General features: G+C 43.1%; 1 long non-coding RNA gene across 2 annotated transcripts in view; it reads left to right on the top strand.

The window, feature by feature from the left end:
* LOC146350369 (uncharacterized) overlaps nucleotides 1–18,801 on the top strand; it is a 43,404-nt gene extending 24,603 nt beyond the window's left edge. For both annotated transcript variants that reach the window (XR_014789267.1, XR_014789268.1), the window contains 2 exons: nucleotides 14,459–14,596; nucleotides 17,682–18,801. This is a non-coding gene — a long non-coding RNA (uncharacterized LOC146350369). The remainder of the gene's footprint in view (nucleotides 1–14,458; nucleotides 14,597–17,681) is intronic.
* The last annotated feature ends 1,835 nt before the right edge of the window (nucleotides 18,802–20,636 follow it).

The raw sequence follows: 20,636 nt of genomic DNA, 5'->3' as shown, positions 1-20,636 counted from the left end.
CAGCATGCCCTAATTTATATCCCCTTCATTCCATAACAAAATCTTGCCTTATAGTTTTAGGATTATCTTCACAAAGGAAATCTACAAGGTTTGGGCTACAATCATGCTTGTTTATGAGTCATTCTCATGACATCGTGTGGAATTTTCATGTTAATAGGCATGTTTTAAGATTGGATCCTTAGGATCAGAGCCTTATGAATGTTTTTGCTTGAGTACAGCACGTATTGGCATGAAAAAAAATGAACGCCACAAATCTTTGGGAATATCTCAGTTGAATTGGGGGGGTGGGGAACTATGTGTTGATACTTTATCACCCAGTGAGCTGTTGTGTGCATTTGGCAGCTAAGGTTGCTTTTGCTTTAGGAAAAAAATTACATTAATATTGACTTGATTGCCTGATAAAAGCAATGCTACAAAAGAATATTGCAAAACCTCAGAGGTTTGGCATGTTTTTCTATGTGGGTGGAAAAGTGTGCTGTAGCCAGGCAAGAATGAATCATGAGGCTGTAACATAAAGGGGGAAAAAATACTAGAAGATATGTGTGGTGTTTTTTTTTTAAGATGACAGCTAAAATAACAAAGCTTGTGGGGCTTTGCATGTATATGCAACATAAAGAGGTTGATATAATAATAATACAAGATGAGAAGGACATGTCTTTAGTAATAACGTGCTTGTTCTTTCCTGGTATTGCAATTTCAAAAAATCAGTAGATTTCTGAGATTGGTTTGCTTTTCATGCACCGTAATAGCTTCTGTGAATTAAAATGCACCCAAATCTAGAACAACCTTCCCCAGCCTGGTTCCCTCCAGAAGTGTTGGACTACAACTCCCAAATCTAGGACAACCCAGCCCAACCCCCAGCCAACATAATTGGAGGCCATCTGGAGGGCACCAGGTTGGGGAAGGCTGGTTTAATTGCATTGCTAAAGTTACCTTTGTGGATGTAATCCGTGCCTGGGTAAGACCAGAGGGAGCCCTATGTAAGCTTCTCTGAGCTTTCAGAAGGGGGAGGGGGGACAGAGAGTATAATGAGTAAATAAATATGCTGTAAATTATTAAATAGACTTGCTAGGCTTAAGGGAGAGTCTGCACGTGATTTTAATGATTGGGGGAATCAGATGCACACATCCAATGTAGTTGTTCCCTGCAAATTGACATGTTTTGAACAGAGGCTGGGTCAATCCTTTGCCTATCAGTATTGCAGGTGAGAGTGGAAACAGAGATTACTTTAAATCCATATCTAGAAGCTTTACTTTAGAGGAGGTGCAGGGGGCTCCATCCAAATCAGGACCCTAGTGTGGGTGTGGTGGAGAGGTTCAGATCTAAATTAGGGGTCCTGCACCTACTGTAGAGTAAAAAAGAAAAGACTAGACACAGATTTACAGTAATGTCTGTTTGGGCCCCGGTAGACAGATGGGGACCTGTAATGGTTGTAGGGCTGTGCCAACAGCAAGGGATGGGATGAAGCGGGGAAGGGTTTTTGCCAGTGTAGATTTAGGGTGGCCATGTGTCCTCTTTTACAGAGGACAGTCCTCTATTTGAAGGGCTGCCACAAGACTGTCCTCTATTTCAAAGTCATGCTCTGTTTGAAGGGCAGTCCAGTCCAAGCCTGATATTAACATTAGCATATGAAAAATTGATGCAAATTGATGGCTGCTTTTTTGGTGATACATTTCCTCTTTTTTGGTGATTCATAAGTAGCCACCCTACCTGATATTTCCCTCCCAGTTGCCTGACGCCGCCCCCACCTTCCAGTTGTCACCTCTCGTCCTGACAGGTACAAGTTAGAAAGAAATGGGGATTCATCCCATGAGGTTCTTTATTTCCAGAGCTAAACTATCCTGTGGCACTTCATGCACAACCTGCCTGCCTTTATGGGACCAGGGCAGAGCTCCCCGCCATGTGACAGACCAGTCATGCCAGCAACACAAGCCACTTGGGCAATTATTTGTCATATACCAATGAAGGAATACGCAATTCAAGAGTGCATCCAAAGATCCTTTGGGAAGTCATGAACCATTATGGGGTGCAGCACTCAGATTATCTAGAACCAGCCCTGTTTGACTGCTTTGTTGAAACAACTCCTTTTCAGAGCAACTTTTTCTGCATTTCTCATTTCAGATTAAAGAAACAGAATTGAGAAGCTCCTTTTTGTTGTTGTCGTCACTGTGTTGTCACACTTGCACATATAGCTGTTTTGAACTAAACATGAAAGAGTTAATTGAGTAACAAGAAGAGGTGTTCTTTTTATGTTTTGTTTTTTTTAGAGTTAAAAGGGAGCATGGGTATTAGAATAAATGAGTATAAGCTGTCAATTAGTAAGTTTAGAGTAGAGATCAGAACATTCTAACCTTCAGAGAAGTGAAACTCTAGAACATTCCCCCTAGAGCAACGGAGGAAGTGAAGGAACTCAGGCACTTTAAAACAGAGTGTGCGTTAACACTTCTGAAGTGTGCTGTATAAAGACTTTTCATCTCACGCCTGACTGACTAATGGACTGGTGGAGCTAGGGGAAAAAACCCTGTTCTTTGAGGTAACTTGAGTGGAATATTAGATAGTGTAAGTAATTAAAATTGTTAATGATGTATTTTCTCTGAACTGAGGATAAGGGGAACACCACTCGCTTTCATGTTCAGAGTGAAAGTGATTGCCATGTTTTTGGAGGGGGCATGAAATTTCTTCTCAGAGCAGATTAGCCTGCTGACTGCAGTTCCGACGCCACCCCGTCCCTCTAGAGTATGATCTGGCTAGTTTGCTTGAGCTTCCACAGTATGCTTTGCATTAAGCAATTATTAGACCCACAAACACCTCTAACGTGGTGCTCTCTGGTCCCACCTGCCCTTGGTTTGTGGCTTGTTGTATAATCTGGCAGTAGGCCATGCTATGACCTCATCTTCCAGGGATGTTTAAGTACAAGATATTTGAACTCACTCTGGGGGATTGTTCTGGGTGATCTTTGGGTCAGGAAGCCAAGTTCTTTAGTCCTTGAATTGTATAAGCTGTTGCACAAAGAGGCAGGCCCGAGTTTGCCATCCAATGTATGCTCAGTGGGGAGCTGCCTGCAGCCAATTCATTCTGTCTGGAATGAATATGATAAAGGGGCTTTCCAACACGTGTTTGTAGCATTCACACTTCACATTTTTTGTGTACACCTAATGGGGTAAACATAGACTGCTAGAATAAAATCTTTTCCCAAAACATTAAAAGTCCAGTTAAGATCTCAGTGCAATATCCTACCCTACCCTAACATATCATCAGTCCTTCTAATAGCAAAGTCAGTGCTCCTGTGCGAACATAAATGGAGTCAAAACAGGACCACTGAGAAACAAGAGGAGGATGTTGGCATGCTTGGGGCGGTGGGATCCTGAGTTTTGCAGAACATCATAAATCCTAAACAATACCAAAGGGGGGCAACACCCTTAAACAGTCCACTGAGGATGGAACATGTTCAGTGGACACCAGAACCAGGGCCAATGTCAAGGGTAGGCATGGTTGGGCATCTCTGAAGGCCCACACCCCAGCAGAGGCCCACTGACAAGAGCCCCATGGAGTTGCTCCTCTTCCTCACCATTGCAACCTGCTTGATCATCTGCCTCTTGCTCTGGCACAGACAACAGTGGTAGTGAGAAAGAAGAGCAGGAGATGCCACTTTCTACTTGCTCCCTAGCTCTCTGCCTGTCAACCAAGAAAGTGGTAGCCATTATGACAAAGAAGATGAGGAACAATAGCAGCTGGTGACAATGATGGTGAGAAGATAGACTCAATGAGAGAGGGCACCTAGTGAGGGTGACTGTCCAAGGGCCCTCAAAAACCATGAGCGATTCCTGAACAGAATCCAAAGTATGTTGAGTGTCTGTTGGAAAAGAAAAATGGAAAACCGAGAGGGGGGAGGTGGAGCTTGAAATGGTTTGTTTGAGGTCCTAAGAGCTTACAGCAGGGGTCCCCAACATGGCATCCATGGGTGCAATGGTGCCTGTGGGGCCCTCCAGCTGCATCCACAAAGGGGTCCCCAATGTGGCACCCATGGACACCCATAAAGCTTTTTAAAAATTCCATATTTTAATATACTTTCATAGGCTTGTATATATCCATAGCAATGAATACATATGAAATGCCTTTATATGAAAATACAACCTTCCAACAATTGTACATAGCTTTGCTATTTCTCTTCCCTGTCCCTAGCCACCTTCTTTCTTTCTCTTCCTTGCCCCTAGCCTTGCTCTTTCTCTCCCATTGACCCCTTTATCTTCCTCTTTCTCTCCACACCCAGTCTCTAGCCTTGCTCTTTCTCTCCCCAACCACCTCTTTACCTCAGTGTTTATCTCCCCTCCTAGCATCTGGCCTCACTCTTTCTCATTCCTCTACCGATTTGCCATGCTATTTCCCCCTCCCTCCCAGCCTCTAGCCTTGCTATTTCTCCCTCTCCCACCTCTTTTGACTAGCTACTTTGTTGCTGTCAGGTGTTGTTGTTTTTTTACTACAACTCCAAGGCCCACCAACTGCAGCCAGATACAAAATGGTGGCTCAGGAGGTAGAGCCAGTTACTTTCTGCACCCCAAAGCCAAACACTCTATACACAAATACAAAACCTCATCTGAGTGACTGCACATCAGCGATTCTAATGGTCTGATTTAGTCTTTAAAATGGCAGTTATTAACCCATTGGGAGTTGGAGACCCTTGCTGATCTACAAGTAGATCCACAAGTAGGTCCCATTGTACCTTCTACTTATTCATCCTGGTTGAGATTAATCCTTCAGCATTTGTCACAGCTGGATCCTAGGTCAGATGAAGTTAACATTTAGTGCAGTTGTATGGAATTGGGGAGTTGACAGTGACATATCATCCATACCATCAAGCCATCTGACCAACCTGTATTCTCTTGGGAGCATCACCACATTCAAAGGATCATCAAGGGCATATTTGCCAATCCACTTACGGAAGTTAAAATGAATACAGTGGAATTCACATATCTTTTTCTCCCTCACTCCCCTGAGCAGCTGAAACCTGGTTTCTAACTTCTCTGTCAACAAATAATAGTGTCTGTGTTCTTTATAGGCATGGTGATGGTATTGGCCATACTTGCATTGTACGTTATGAGGTAAATATTTCCTCAGAAACAGACTGGAGGCATTCTTATCCTTGGCATGGAGGAGAAGAGGATAGTGGTGTGTATGAGGATAGTGGTGTGTATGCATGTACAGAGATCATGATAAGATCGCAGAAACGTACATTTTTCTGCATGCTTCAACTTTGTATCCAGAATGTGTTGATTTGAAAACAGTGATTAATTTTGAGAAATAGCACTGTGAAGACAGCTTTAATTTATAAAGCCATCTGTCTTTTTACTGCCGCTCCCAGACAAACTGTACATGTCACACCTAAAGCACAGGAGTAAAAATGTTGTTCCTCATTTAATCAGATGAGGGAGGTTGTGTTTAATATAACAATTCTTATATTCAGCTGAAAGCTGGTTCACACATGTGCACGCTCATCTTCGGATGACTGTGCCATGAAGTGACAACTTGCATGTGTGGATGACACATCATCAAGCACACGCCACAGACAGAACTTTCATATTATCTCAGGCAAAAGTTTCTTCAGTGGAGTTAGTTTGTCTGGGTTACACAGAAGCAGAATGAGGTGGCTAGAATGCCAAGGAGGTAAAGTAGATTGTAGTACTTCAGTATGCAGGTGGGGGATGGCATTTTTGAATGAGCCTCCCTGTAAAATATCTGTGTGGGGGGTGGGGGTGGGAGCTACTACATCAAGGAGAAAAGTTCCAGCTTAGTTGGCTGTGCTAGTTATCTACTTGCAGGGATGTGTGTTTATTTATTTGCAGCATTTATTAGTGCTGTGCCGAAAATTTATCCCACATTTTTCTCAACCATTCTCATTCAATTTGATAGAAGAGAAATTGCTTTTAAAAAGAAATTCAATGATGAAGAAATTTTGGAGAAATTCTCATGGGTTGGGGTTGGGTTTCTTGGGCTTACCTTACTTAGGAGGTGGCCGAGAAGTGAGCACAAGAGTCCTGTTTTTCATTGTACAATCATCTCTCTGGCAGCCTGTAGCCTCCTCAGCTTCTCCCACTTCAACTAAAGCCCAGTTTAAGGCACCATGAGGTAATTCCTCCCATGGGGCTTTTTCGGATCAGGATGTGTGGGCAGCCTGGAAGGCTAGCTGTGATTAGGTAAGCTCAAAAACACCACAAAAATAAACTATAAAACATCCTGCATGAGGCAGAACTATGAAAGAGAATGGAGACAATGGGGAAAGAAAGCTTTCAGGAAACTGGAGGACAGATTTTGGCAGAGCACTAGCTCCACCTCATCCCTGGAGCTGGACACAACACTGCCCCACCTGAATTGCGGTGGATGCAAACTGAGGGCCTGCCTGCCAAGACAGTTGATGCTGTTGCAGCACAAAAACCCAAAACCTTCATCAAAAAAGAAGCTGTTCTATAAGCCCTGCCAATAGGGAGCCCTAATGGTTGAGAATTTCTCCACCCTCTGGAAAAATTCGGTGAAATTGTCTCCCAAATTTCTCTGCCCGCAAGTGAGGTGGAGAATTTCAAGAGGCCATATGCACACAGGTCTAGCATTTATCCACTGCCCTTTAGCCAAAAAGTCTTCCAGGATGGCTTGCAAAGATAACTAGCATGACAGTCCCTGCTCTCAGGCTTACAGTCTAAACTTAAGACATGAGACACAAGTAACAATGTATAGGGAGGGAAGATATATAGAATTTTAAATGGTTTTAAAATTGTTTTTTTTTTAAACATACACAGTGGAGGTTGGTGGCTCAGACGTCAGTGGGGCGGTGAATTCGCTCCGGGTTTCAGTCAGAACCAGTCAGAACTCTAAAGGAATTTTCCAAGGTGCTTCCAGAGCAGATTCAATGCTGCACTGACATTGGAGCCACCAGCCTTCACTGCAAATGCAGGGTATTAATTAAAAAAAAAGTGAATCGCCTCATCTGTAGTCTGAATTGAAGTAATGTAGTCCACTCTGCCTCTTCAGGACTCTGTCACCTGTAAGCTCAACCTCAGTTGCAACCTGCAAATTGTTAAGTGAGGGGTAATATATATAATACACACACACACACATATGCACACACACGTGTGTGTGTGTGTGTATAGGCAACCATTGAACTGGATTTTTTCCTACAAGCTTTCTGCCTGTTTATACCCTAACTAGTTTAATATTTAGTGTTTGGAGCTTATAAGCTTCCCATCCACCCCCACCCCTCCATTTCTTTATATTAAAACAGTGCGTGGACATTTGCATGGGGATACATTTTCATAACAGAAAAATGAGGATTTCATGGATGTCATGACTCAACTGCCCACTTCAACCGTGTTTTGGCTACAGCCTTGGTTAAGGGGACAGATGATAACCAACTGAACACAGGCGTTTAGGCGGACTCTGTTATAGACCCCCCCCCCCCAAAAAAAAAGAAAAAGAGAGAGAGCACCCATTTCCTTTTGTGGGCCCTCTTGAATAATATAAGCCTGATTAAAAATGTCAGCACAGTTCTGGATATGACAGAATTAACTCACCTGATTGGATCCGTAGAATGCCACTTATTTGATGCATAGCTACTAGGGATGCAACATTTAATTGATTTATCACTTAGATTAATAATTTTTTAAAGTTTAAATCAATTAAAGATGCCCCTGATTAACCATGTTAAAAAAGGTGAAATGGATGGTATTGCTATGAAAATGTGCTCTCTCTCTCTCTCTCTGACTGTATATAAGATGTGCTCTTGAGTTCGAAGGCATTTATGCATACTCAAGAAAGGGGGTTAGGAAATGACAACATTAGCAACGTTTGAAAGAGTGGTATGTAGGCATCACTTGCGAATAGACTTATATTTGGATTGGTTTGCTTTTGCTGAAGTTTATGTGTAATGTATTTTTCTTTCCCTTTTTTCTCCCTAGAATGTTGTAATATTTGAAACTGAGGACTTTAGAGTATGTTGTTATATTTTCAATTTTTTGGTTTTGTTATGTTTTTGTTTGTTTTGTTGAAACTCACAATAAAAAATTGATTTAAGAAAAGGTGGAAATGGATGGTATTGCTATGAAAATGTGCTGTCTCTCCCTCTGACTGTATATAAGATGTGCTCTTGAGATCGAACGCATTTCTTCATACTCAAGAAAGGGGGTTACAGCTTCTTAATACCTAGCTCCTTTTTACTGCCTTGTAAATTGAGTGTTTTGCAGCCATGCATTTTGTAATGTTAACTCAGACTGTAGCAATATAGCTGTAAAGAACATAAATTGAGAAATGTGATTCTCTGTCCTAACAGGACAGTGTAGCAGGTTCAGCTCAAGCCCTATTCATTCCTAAACTCTATGAGGTTAGGAAGGAACCATACCTCACTGGTAAATCATATCCTTTGCACACAGACAGTTCAGCTCCAGTTAAAAGGATCAAGTAGCAGAGGATGAGTAAGATCCCTCCCGAGACCAGACACTGCTGCCGGTCAGGGTGGACAACACAGAGCTATATGGACAAATCATCTGGTCTGGTGTGAGGCAGTTTCCTATGTTCCTAACATCTCTGACAGTGCAATCCTATGCACATCTACTCAGAAATAACCCTAAGGCTGCAATCCTATACACCTTACCTTAATTCTGAGTAGATGCACATAGAAAGTACATTTTTATCAAATGTTTTAAAAGCCACAAACCACTATCCAACACTATCCAAATTATTATTATTATTATTATTTACATTTATATCAATTACATTTATAACCTGCCCTTTTTCCTCTTGCAAGGAACCCAAGGTGGTTTGATCCTCCTCATCTCCATTTTATCCTCACAACAACCCTGTGAGGTAGGTTAGGCTGAGAGTCAGTAACTGGCCCAAACTCACCCAGTGAGCTCATGGCCAAGCAGGGACTGGAATCTGGATTTCTTAAGTCACAAACACTCTAACCAGTACACCGGCTCTCGATGCAATATATCACAACGCAATATATCAATGCAACTTAAATGACAATAAGGGCAATCATTTAAAGCAAAATATAATGTCTAAGCCATTCATTTCAACATGAATAATCTAAACTTAAATGAGTGTACAGTTACGGTGGTCACCAAAAAGAGGACATAAATCACCAAAAAAGAGGACGAAAGGACACCGATTTACATAATATTTCCCTATGCTAATTTATATGTATAGATCCAAATTTAGAGATAATTATTATCCTTTAAAAAGAAATACAGTACATCTCATCTTAGCGTGGAAGAGTGTGACTAGGTGATCTGTGTTTACCTGCTCAGTCTGCTATCCAGGTGCTTTTGATGGGCAGCTTCAAGGCTCTGGGCTCTTCCTTTCAATAGTTCTTTATCTTCATACCAAACTTGAACTGGATAGCCCTTCAAATAGAGGATGCCTTTCAAATAAGCCCAGTCCTCTGGCAGCTCTACAAATCCAAACTGTCCCCTGTAAAAGAGGGCACATAGCCACACATCAACAAACCAAACCAAGTCAACTCATACCAATAAATTCAAAGTTGCACTACGATTAAATAGTCCACTAAGAAGTTACATTAATAGGGCCTAACAATAATAAGAACACAGTTCAGTATGAGCAGCAAAAGCAAGATATCTAATCTCGAACTAAAAACATCTCAGAACATCAGCAGCCCCCACACAAGCCAGATGAAACTTTTTGTTATTGGGCAGGCTAAAAAATATATTAAATTAATACACAAATAAACCACACTAACTCCTCTGAGCACACCCACTGCCACTACATCTCCAGCTTAAGTACCCCGTTTTGAGCTAGACTGGCTCCTTTCCTTTTACCAGGGTCCCATTCAGGGCTGGTCCAAGACATTTTGCTGCCTGAGACAGAATAGCAAATGGCGCCCCAGACCAGGTGAATAGTACCCAAAGCTGGCCAAGTTATTTTGGGACCTGAGACTGAAAATCTCACACGTGCCTCTTCCCATGAGTAAAAATATAACAATAATACATTAAATAACTAGCCATTTGCTGCTGTTCTGTGACACTCAAAATCAGCTACCTGCAGTACCCATCTCCCAGGCCAGCCCTACTATTAGGCAGATTGAGGCAATTGCCTCAGGCAGCAGATGGTGTGGAGCAGCAGGGGCAGCCTCCTGCCTATTCCCCCTGGGCTCTCCAGCTGTTCCCTTCTGTTGGAGATCTGAGCTGTGTACTCAACCTGTCCTGGCCTACCTAAACTACCCTGCTGCCTCAGGTGTTGAACACTGCATTGAAGTAAGATTCAGCTGCCAAACCAGCCAATTCCTGTACACAGAATGGGGAGGAGTCGACATCTTGTCCTTTGCCTCAGGCAACAAAATGTCTTGGGCCTGCCCTGCATCTCTGTCTGACTAACAGTAGGGCTGGCCCTGGGCCTACTCCAGGATGCCTACATCTAATCTAACCCACCCTCTTGCTCCAAGAAGAAACCCTCCTCTCATCTGGATCCCACCTCCTAAACCAGAAACAAGGTGCACCCTCACCCTCGTGGCAACTCAGAAAGGTTACCTAAAATATTCCTGCCCTGGAAATGGCTGCCAAAGCAGCTGGAAAATTGTGATGGGGCAATCTTCTCTCAAGGCCTTTAATGTTGCCATGGTGCCTCTTGCTAAGTATCCCTGTAGATTAAAGCATGGGAATAGGGGTGGCAAATGATCAGCGGTGTAGCACACCAAGGGCTTGCATGGACACAGCCTCAGCACATTAGCAGGGATGCTGACGACATCTGCCCCCCACTCCCCAGAATTCCTTGCTCCCCCTGGGTTTAGCTGCAGTCCTCACAGTTCTGGGAGGAAATGACTTCTCCTAGCAACACGATAATGTTCCTTGTTGTATTGCAAAGTATTTGGGGGCGGCTTGGTCTTGAATGGGCAACCATTACCTTTACAAAAGAGCTGCTCCTGGTGGGGAAGAAAATGGCTAGAACTGGTTTGTTGATACGGATCAACAGTTCTGGACTTTCTTTGGGGTCGTGGCTATGGAGATCGTCATGAGGAGCCCCTGCACTTCAGAATTTACTACTACACCACTGCAGATGATACGAACCTCTCTCAGGCATAATATCCCACTGCCACTCTGCTGATAGGACACCAAGCTGCTGATAGGGCACTAAACTCTAGCCCAGATAAAGCCCATACATTAGTTTTCACACACACACCAAGGAGTCATAGGGCACCTTCAAGATGAAGAGATTCATTCTGGCATAATCTACAATAAATAAAGTTGTGTAGACCTTTCCTCTGGCTAAATTTCCCCTCCCCCTGCCCACAAATCTTTCTGCCTCACTGCTGTGAATGCAGTTTTTAAACAAGTGTATATCTCAATTTGTTTCTAAAACGGCTACGGTTGTTTGGTAGGGGAAATTCACAATTTAGATGAGACACCATTCATTTAAGGCAATTTTTGCAGAGTAAGAACAAACACATTTCCAAAAAACTAAAAATTAATACATTGCACGGTTTATTTCTTGGGAGGATGTGCCAACATGCCATTAACTTAAAAATATTCTTGTTTATTAAGATTTTTGGAAACAGGCATTGATTGTCTTGTGATTAAACAACCGCTGCAAGCAATGCAAGTTTAATTAAACATTGGGTTTAATTGTGTACTTTGCAGTTGGAAAGCAAAAACCTGCAAGTTGCTCAGAAGCCCAAATGCTTTGTGTCATAACACAGACAATAATTACCAAGTAATGTGAAGAAGATGAAATATAGAAGAATAGAAATATTTTTCTATTCTCCCCTTTGGCCATGTTTAATTAAAAAAATATGCAAAGCTAATTAACATATTATGATGAGACAAAATCTCCCTTCACATTGACATATGCCACTGAGTAGAAGATAAGTGCATGCTACTGCATGTAAATAGAATATAAAATGTAATTATTTGTTTTTCTTAATGGTGTGAGCCAAAGTTGATAGGAATAAATGATATACACTCATTAGCACTGTAACTGACTTTAGAACAGGTCAAATTAAATGGGAAATTTCAGATGTAAATAGATTGTTTTGTTTTATTTTTGTTTTGGCAAATGTACTTTTTTTCTTTATACTCATGCTAGTAATACTATTCATAGGTATTGGTTGATTTTCCATTACATACATTATGGACACATTCCAACCAAAGTTAAGCACCGTTAAATCATACATTTAATTTCTATGGGAATCATAGATCAGAGATAACAAGAGGATTCCTCTCCCCGCCTCCCTGCAAAGCTATCCAATAGGGATGTACGAATCCCCTTACCTGCTGCCTGCGGTGGGTCCGCCGGGGGGGGAGGTGATCCGTTCCTCCCCCTGGAATCCTCAACGGGGGGGAGGTGATCTGTTCCCCCCCCGGAATCCGTCCAGGCCGGCTCCGTGTCGAACCTGCGGAGCTGGCCGCCAGCTCCGCAGTGCTGAAGAAGGTCGATACGGCCGGCAGCCATTGCCGTGCTGTATCTCTGTCTAAGTCAGTCCCCCGGATGCAAATGGCCATTTGCGTCCCTGTTCACGTGATAGGCTACGCAAATATTTATGTAGCCTATCACAGCCAAAAATAGAGATGCAAATGGTGTAGCGGATGCCATTTGTGGCCGTAAAGCTGCTCGATTAGCCTAAATGCAGTCGTAAATGGCTGCATTTAGGCTAATCAACCAGCTTTACGGCCTCAAATGGCTCCCACTATGCCAATTGTGTCCGGGGGACTGACTTAGACAGAGATACGACAATGGCTGCCAGCCGTATTGACTTTCTCCAGCGCTGCAGAGCTGGTGGCCGGCTCCGCAGGTTCAACATGGACAGGGATCCGACCCGGACGGCTCCTGTGGAGAGGCGGAGGTGAGTGGTCTGTTCCGCCACAGACTCCGGGGGGCCAGATTCTTTAAAATCTTGCCTCACTGGAGTCTGTGGTGGAATTCTCCGCCATCACTACTCTCCAGTAGCATCTAGGCCAGGGGATGTCCTTGTGGAGGGAGGGGCTCATGGAGAGACCCAAGCCACTGTAGACGGGTTTAAGGCCTGCAGGCTGGAGGGTGTCCACCCATAGCATAAAGGATGAGGGATGGAGTGTGCTCCCGATGGGGGCTGCTGAACTCTTAACCATGGATAAGAGAGTGCAAAATGTTCGATCTGACCTGGGCCAGCATGGAAGTCTTTTACCTGAAGAATCTCACGTGAATGTCAGTTAAGAAAAAGACTGGAGAGAAAAAGACCGGTAGCAAAAAGAATCTACGAAAAGTAGAGATGTGTGAGAAATTCATTTCAGTTCGTTTTTGATCAGGATTTATCCAGTTCACACCATTCAGACCAAGCAGAGATGCAGATGCAGTCTGCGGTTGAAGTCCATACATTTCTGAGTTTTCGATGTGATTTGTCCAAATGTGTTTGACAGCATGCGTGCATTTGAAAAATGTGGATGAAAAAACGTGTGGTATTGAAAAATGTGCACAAATATGCTTTAATTGATGGGAGAAGAATGCGTACATTTCAAAGATGTGCACCATGGATGTGCACATTTGGAAAAAGCCACACAAAAATACACATTCAAAAACAAAAACCCAAAGTTCACAATCTGATACAGAGTTGAGTCAGAACGAGCCTCAAGATGGAATTTGGAGAACTTCGGCAACCTCAGATTTCGCTGATTCGCACATTCCTAAAATACAGTAGTAGAACCTAACAAAACCATCTTGTGCTGAAGATGTATAAGCCTACTTGCTCAAATGCCTGCTCCCATGACTATCTCTGGGTTTCCCTTATTAGATTCCCTGCTTGCCAATTACTGTCTACCTTATTTTCAACAGGGGAAAAGTAATAAATAATGGGATAAGTCTCAACCAAGATGCAGTGAACCCGACATGCATTTTAATTACAAAATATAACCGCGCAAATAATAAAACTGAATTTGAAAGAAATATGGCATGTGAACTTTTAAAAATTTATTATTAAGATCACAATTCTATTTTGTAGATCAAATTTGATGCAAGTTCCTTTTTGTCTTTGTTTTTTAAAGGTTTTTTTTAAATGGCAGAATGAATTTTAGTGCCCCCCCTTGCAGTACAAAAAATGTAATTTAGCAGCAAACCTGAAATTTCTGTATTGGAAAGGAGGCTATGAAATTTATCCTACGTAATTAAAGATGTTGTTTGCTGCATTCATATATTGAATATGTAAAATTGTGAATTGGAATTTGGGGAGTTTGTTGAATACAAAATATGTTCTCTCACCTTTGTTTCAGCACTGAAAGCACTAGGTTGGTAGAGCTTTTGTAAGTATCAGCAGCAGAGGATCAAAACCTTGGATTTTCCAAGAACTGAGCTAGAATGTAGCCCATGGTTCCACTCTGGACTCAGTGAATTACCTAGGCCATTGGCCAATGAGTGGGCCAGGCCCCACAAGTGGGTTGCACTCTGACCTTAGGTGGGTCATGGTATGATCACCATCTTCTTTTTTGTTTAGAAGGAAACAGGAGAAAGATCAAAAGAAGAAGAAGCAAGACAAAAAAGTGAAGGAGAACATTAATGCAGAGACAGGACACTTCTGAGTAGACGCAGTTAGTCTTCACGGAATTGGGAGCCCTGCATAGTCTTCTGAACGGTACAGAGGATTGTTATCATATTCAGCCAAATGCAGCTATAGCCTCTGCTTGCACCTTCCCCATCAACACAGGAAAGGTAGATGTGGAGAGGGCAGGGCCTGAGCCCCTCTCTTCCATGTGTTCTGTTTCCAAACACCAGAAGTGGGTTATAGCTGTGAGCTGAATGATTGAAGGAACTATTGTAAAACTGTTATAAAATGAACAGATTACTATAATCTGAAGGATGTGATGTGTGGGGCTGGCCACTAGGGTGCCCCTGTAGCCAATTTTATGAAGGACAGTCCTCTGTTTGAAGGGTTGTTAGAGGACAGTCCTCTATTTGAAGGTCACTTCTGTTTGAAAGGCTGTCCAGTCCAAGTCCAGTTAAAAGATTAAGAACCATCAGAAGAGAAATCTGGGACCTTGAAGTTGCCCATCAATAGTTAGCACCTGGACAGTGGATGGAGCAGCCACACAGGTCACCTGGTCACAGTTTTCTCCACTACAGGGAGATATATTGTATTTCTATTTAAATTATAGTTTCTGAATTTGTATCTATACATATAAACAAGCATGTGCATATTTTATGAAAATCTATGTCCTCTTTTGACTGACTTTTTAGGTCACCCTAACTTATATACAAATGATGCATTTCATATTTTTTGGGCAATGTGTAAGATTTTTGGCCACCCTACTGTCAATTGAACTTAAGACTCCAGTTTTCAAATCTCTAGCCAAGCCAGAGTAATTCGAGGTGCTTATATTTCAAGCAGACTAAAATGATAATTTGAAAGTTCTCCAAATTCAGACAGAGGAAAGGTTATTGGGCCAACTAGGAGGTAGAAATATTTAAGAATAAAGCTGTTCTAATTCACTAACTGAATATCTACCTATCATCTATCTAGCTATCTAAAATTAGTCAAGTATTAATTTCTGAAGCTTTGGGAATCTTCAAATAGTTGAAGTAATAAACAAATGTCATGTCTTGTTTAGCCCTAAGCTAGTGGCCACTACTACATCTTGTGGTTGTGAGTACCATAACTTACAGTTTTATTCATGCCTTAAAGCAGCCTTTCCCAACATGGTGCCCTCCAGATGTGTTGGATTACATCTCCAGTAATTCCCATCCAGCATGGCCATTGTTGTCATTGCTCCTGCTCTGAAAAAAGACCCGGAGCGTCACTCTTCTACATTTCCTCTCCACTACACCAGGGAAGAGGCAGAAAGGAGACCTCCAGATGTTTTGGTCTTCAACTCCCAGCATTCCTGACCATTGGCCATGCTGGCAGGAGCTTCTCAGAGTTGAATTTCAAAACATCTGGAGATCTGTATGTAATTATTCAAGTTACATGTAGTTAGGCTTGATTACAAGCGTAGGGCATGGGAACTAGGGGGATTTGCCAAATGGTCCACTGAAAAGTGGGTTTTGAGGAGGGATTTGAAGGAAGAAAGAGAGGTGGCATCATGTACTGGGAGGCGTTTTGGAGCATAAGGAGTAGCAATGAAAAAAATAAGAGGCTTTGGAGGGAACTGGAGACTATCCTGTGCTGTGTCATCTAGGGTTCATATACCTCAGTATATTTTCACTTGAAGTACATTGCATTAGTATGTAATTCATTAGTATGCTTTGTAATTAAGTAGTATGCTTTGATATTTGTGTTCCCTTTTTTTGTTGAGGTACCATACCTCTTTGAGGAAACACTCCCACATCCCTTCTCCTTTGGTAGTCCTTAACTAGTGTCAATAAATTTCATTGGGTGACCCTGAGTTAATAATACGAGGAGAGGGGGAATACAATATCTCTGTTCTGTTCATAATTGTATTATCTCATATCTCCTTGCCACCTTAGTTGTCTTTTTCCTTTCCTGAGTGAAAAAAGCAAAACAAAAGTCCTGGTTAACTTTTTAAGGTTCCCGTAAGAGATGTTGGGGCCATCTCCACCAGCGATTTGCTCTGAGCTGGTTGTGTGTTGAGGTCATTAGGGGTACATGACGTCGTGGCCACCCAGCAGCCATGATGGAGCTTATCACACAAAAACTGGATTTCCTGAGTTTGCTTAAAGTCTGATTCTTTTCCTCAAGTTGGGTTCTCAGCGGTATCGTTGTTGTGTGCCCCAACCCCCGCATTTATCTCGGCTATGCTGCCACTGCCCAGGGGTGTGCCTTTCACACTGACCCTGGTCAAGGGGTGCTTCTTGTCCCTGTGTTTCCCAGCACAAACCAAGTAAGGTCTACTCAGAAGTAACTCCCATTGTGCTCAATGGGGCTTCTCCCCTGAATGCCCACATCAGAATTTACCAAGGAGATCCCCCTCAATTGAAATGGCACAGTTTAAAGCACAAAGTCTCTAAATGCTCTAAAGCATGATCTTGAAGCTCCAATTCTCCATTGTTTGGTTTATTGCCTTAGGAAGTAACTACTTCACACCTTCATTATAGAGATCCTGTGCAGCATAGGGTTAGAAAGGGGGCTGATTTCCAATCCCTGTGTTCTCCCCACCACCTCCAGTCTTTCCCAGCACAAGTGTGTCTACTCAGAAGTAACTCCCATTGTGGTCAATGAGGCTTGCTCCTGAAATGCAAGTGCATGTGGAGCTTCAGGGGAAAGGAGAAAGGGAGGGGGAGAGGGGGGGAAGCCTCTCTTATTGGTTGAGCACCCCCTGCCAGTCAGATGATGTTCACTCCAACCCCCACCCCCAGTGGGAAGTATGTCCTGTGAAGTAATTTTTACTGGTGCAGAGCACTCGCTTGTGGAGTCCTGCATGGACCAAAGCTCAACAAAGCTGATTCCTTTTAAAAAATCTGGTACTCCACCATTCGCTTCTCCTTCTGTTGTCATGGAAACACCCCTATTGTTCCCTTCTGTATCTTTTCCAGCTCAGGATTGGCCTGTTTCCTAATGCACAGAGGCAAAACTTAAAATGTGTATACACGTGTGATACAAGATTAGCCGATTTTTCCTTTCTACTTTCTGTGTGCTAAACTGTTTTGCAAACATGCCCATATTATTGAACTAAAGCAGTCTAGTCACCAGGTGCTAACTGCTGATGGGCAATTTCCAGGCCCCTGTTGCTCTCCTTTCTTATGGTTCTGTCTCTTCACACCAGACTTGGAATGCACAGCCCTTCAAATAGAGGACACCTTCAATAGAGGACTCCAGAAATGGAAATGGCCCATTTTGTGGCAGAACAAGAGAAGTGTAACAGCTGTTTGATATGAACCTGGGAAGAGAACATTGTATAACAGGTATGAAAAGTACAGATCCAAGCCATACCAGGAACCTTTCAACATGGTTGCATTCTCAGTTTCCATGAGGCAATGGTGAGGCCCAAAAGCCATAGCTACTGCCTGACATGAACTGTGTATGTGCCTGATAATATGCCCTAGAATCCTCTGCAACCTGCTGTGGTTTCTCAGCAGATGAGGGTTCTGCTGAAACCCACCAATGTATAGACTGAACTGGCTACCTTACACGTACTCAGATACTGTGTGTGATTCATTGACATTAGTATAATTCAGAATTCCTGAGCTAGCTGATAATTGCAGGGCAAGGTAGAGCAACCACCAACACATATAAGGAGATGAGAAGGCTATTTTGTTTGGCCATGGGTTACAAGCATAGAGAACAGAAAATATATGCATATTTAAAGACAGCAGCCTTGGGCATGGTTATACAAGCATAGTTCTTTAGTACACATAAATGAGGGCATACCTTCCTTGCATCTTCTATGAACTTTGCCACCCAGGCTCCCTTGCCTTGGCACATCATGAAGCTCCAGTCAGACAGAAGTGGAAAAGAGAAGGTCACCGATGGTTTAGCTACATCGGCCTTCTTCAACTTGGCACCCTCCAGATGTTTTGTACTACAGCTCCCATCAGCATGGCCAATGGTCAGGGATGATGGGAGTTGTAATCCAAAAAAACATTTGGAGGCCAAGTTGGGGAGAGCTGAGCTACAGCTTCAAAGATGCCTTCTGGCATGTCCAGAAGGTAGAGAAGTGCAGCTGCCCTGATTCTGGAAGGAGTGACGGTATGATGGTTGATTGGAGGAGGGAATAGCTCTATTATTTTTTAGAAACCTGGTAAGAAAATAGGGTGTGGGTGAAAGCCCCATGAGCTATGGGAAAAAAGGTTTGATTGCAGAAGATGGAAGAGGTTTTGGCAGAGGAACAAACGGATTGGACGAATAATGTTTAATGTACAGAATAAAGTGAGATTAAGAATGTGGATGCTCTAAAGGTATTTATTGGGCTGCTGAGCTTAATGTAAGGGCATGAGGAGGCTTGAGGAAAACTGTCTAGGGATGGACAAATCTGTCTGCTTTGCTTTCTTCCACATTTGCTTTTTTTTAACTCAAGTTCTTTCTATCCTGTGTATGAAGAAATTAGCAAATTTTGTTAGCTTCTTATCACGTGATGAATTGAATGAAATTCTCCCTCATCTGCATCAGCCAAATTCAACAGGTACACTTACATTGCCTGCTGTGTAGCTGTTAAAGATGAGGAGGCTCTCAAAAAACAGAGGGGCCAACCACATATCACACCTAATTTAGCATCCCACACAGGGATTTGAAAGCACACTTTTAAGAGCTAAGCACTCAAAGTCCTCTACCTTAGTGGACAAATCTGTCAGTTTTGCTTTCTCCCACATTCATGTTGTTTAAATTTCAAGTTCTTTCTATCTCATATACTGAAGACATTTGCCAGTTTGGTAAGTTCTTATCAAAAAACAAACCAAGGCAAATTCTCTCCCATCTCTAAATGATGTCAGTAGCATTTCTGGATATGATGCCTGCCCCATCCTCTCCCGGACTGCCTGGAACAACTACCTAAAACCCTATACCCACCCTACCCCACATAAAGGAGAGATGACTCAGAGAAGGACATTGAATCTACTGTCCCTCAAATCCTTTGACATGAGCCCCCTCCTGGTACAAGTAGGGAGACGTGCATCCTTGACCCCTCACTCCCACACCATGGCCCTGTCTCTGACTCCAGGTTGTCCTAACTGTACAGCTCCCTTCTGCTTCGTGAGGCCACACTTAGATCCACCCCGCCCATGGCCAGGGTCTCCATTGACCATTCCAGCCCAGGGGTTGGCAACTTGTGGCCTTTCAGATGTTTTTGACCTACAACTTCCATCAGCCCTCACCATTGACTAAGCTGGCTAGTGCTGATGAGAGTTGTCTGCCAAAATGTCTGGAGGGCCACAAGTTGCCCACCCCTGTTCCAGGTTGTATAGCTTGGCCACCTGGCCTTTCCATCTCAACTGTCTCCCAGCTAGCCTCCGGTCAACCCTCCTGAGTCCTAGCACTCACCATTTCTTCTGAGTATCCTGACTCACAGAGCAATCCAATGCATGCCTATTCAAAATTAAGTCCCATTGAGTTCAATGGGGTTTAGCACCCAGGCAAGTGTGTATAGGATTGGAGCCTCACTTTCCTCTCCTTTGCAGCCAGGCCCTATAATGGGGATGAATTACAGCCTTCTACCACCTGGTGCCCTTCAGATGTGTTGGACTACAACTCCCACCATGCTGGCTGGGGATGCTGGGCATTGTGGTTCAACACATCTGGAGGGCACCGGGTTGGGGGAGGCAGAATTAGAGGGTGGTGACTGGTTTGGTGAAAAGATGGGCTTTCCACTCATGGAGCACCTTGCTTTCTTGCACAAGCCACATGGAACAGGTCCAAGGCAGGCAGGGCATGTCAGCTTAGTTTCCCCATTCTAACCTGGGAGGGCCAGTAGCAGCAGCAACAGCTAGACTGTCATATTTGCCTTTGATCTTCACACTCCACTCAAGAGCTTTGCATTACATCAAAGTTTGTAGGTAAGGATGATGGGACTTCAAAGGAAACGACAGCCTGTTGCATAAAACGAAAAACAATTGGCAAACTGAATTTGAGAAGCAATGAACGGACTGAGACAGCCCTGGGAAAACTAATAACCAAAAAAGGAGGTGGTGGGGGGCAGGGGGGAGAAAACTCTGCAGAAAGGGCTGTCAAATGTTTATTATATTTTGTGTAGCAAGCAGTATTACCTGCTGAGAGGTCTAACCCTTGT

This window comes from Heloderma suspectum, chromosome 3 (assembly GCF_057233095.1).
Source record: "Heloderma suspectum isolate Gila_16-S chromosome 3, 16-S_ref, whole genome shotgun sequence".
NCBI classification, from domain to species: Eukaryota; Metazoa; Chordata; class Lepidosauria; order Squamata; family Helodermatidae; genus Heloderma; species Heloderma suspectum.
This window is presented reverse-complemented; position numbering and strand designations above follow the sequence as displayed.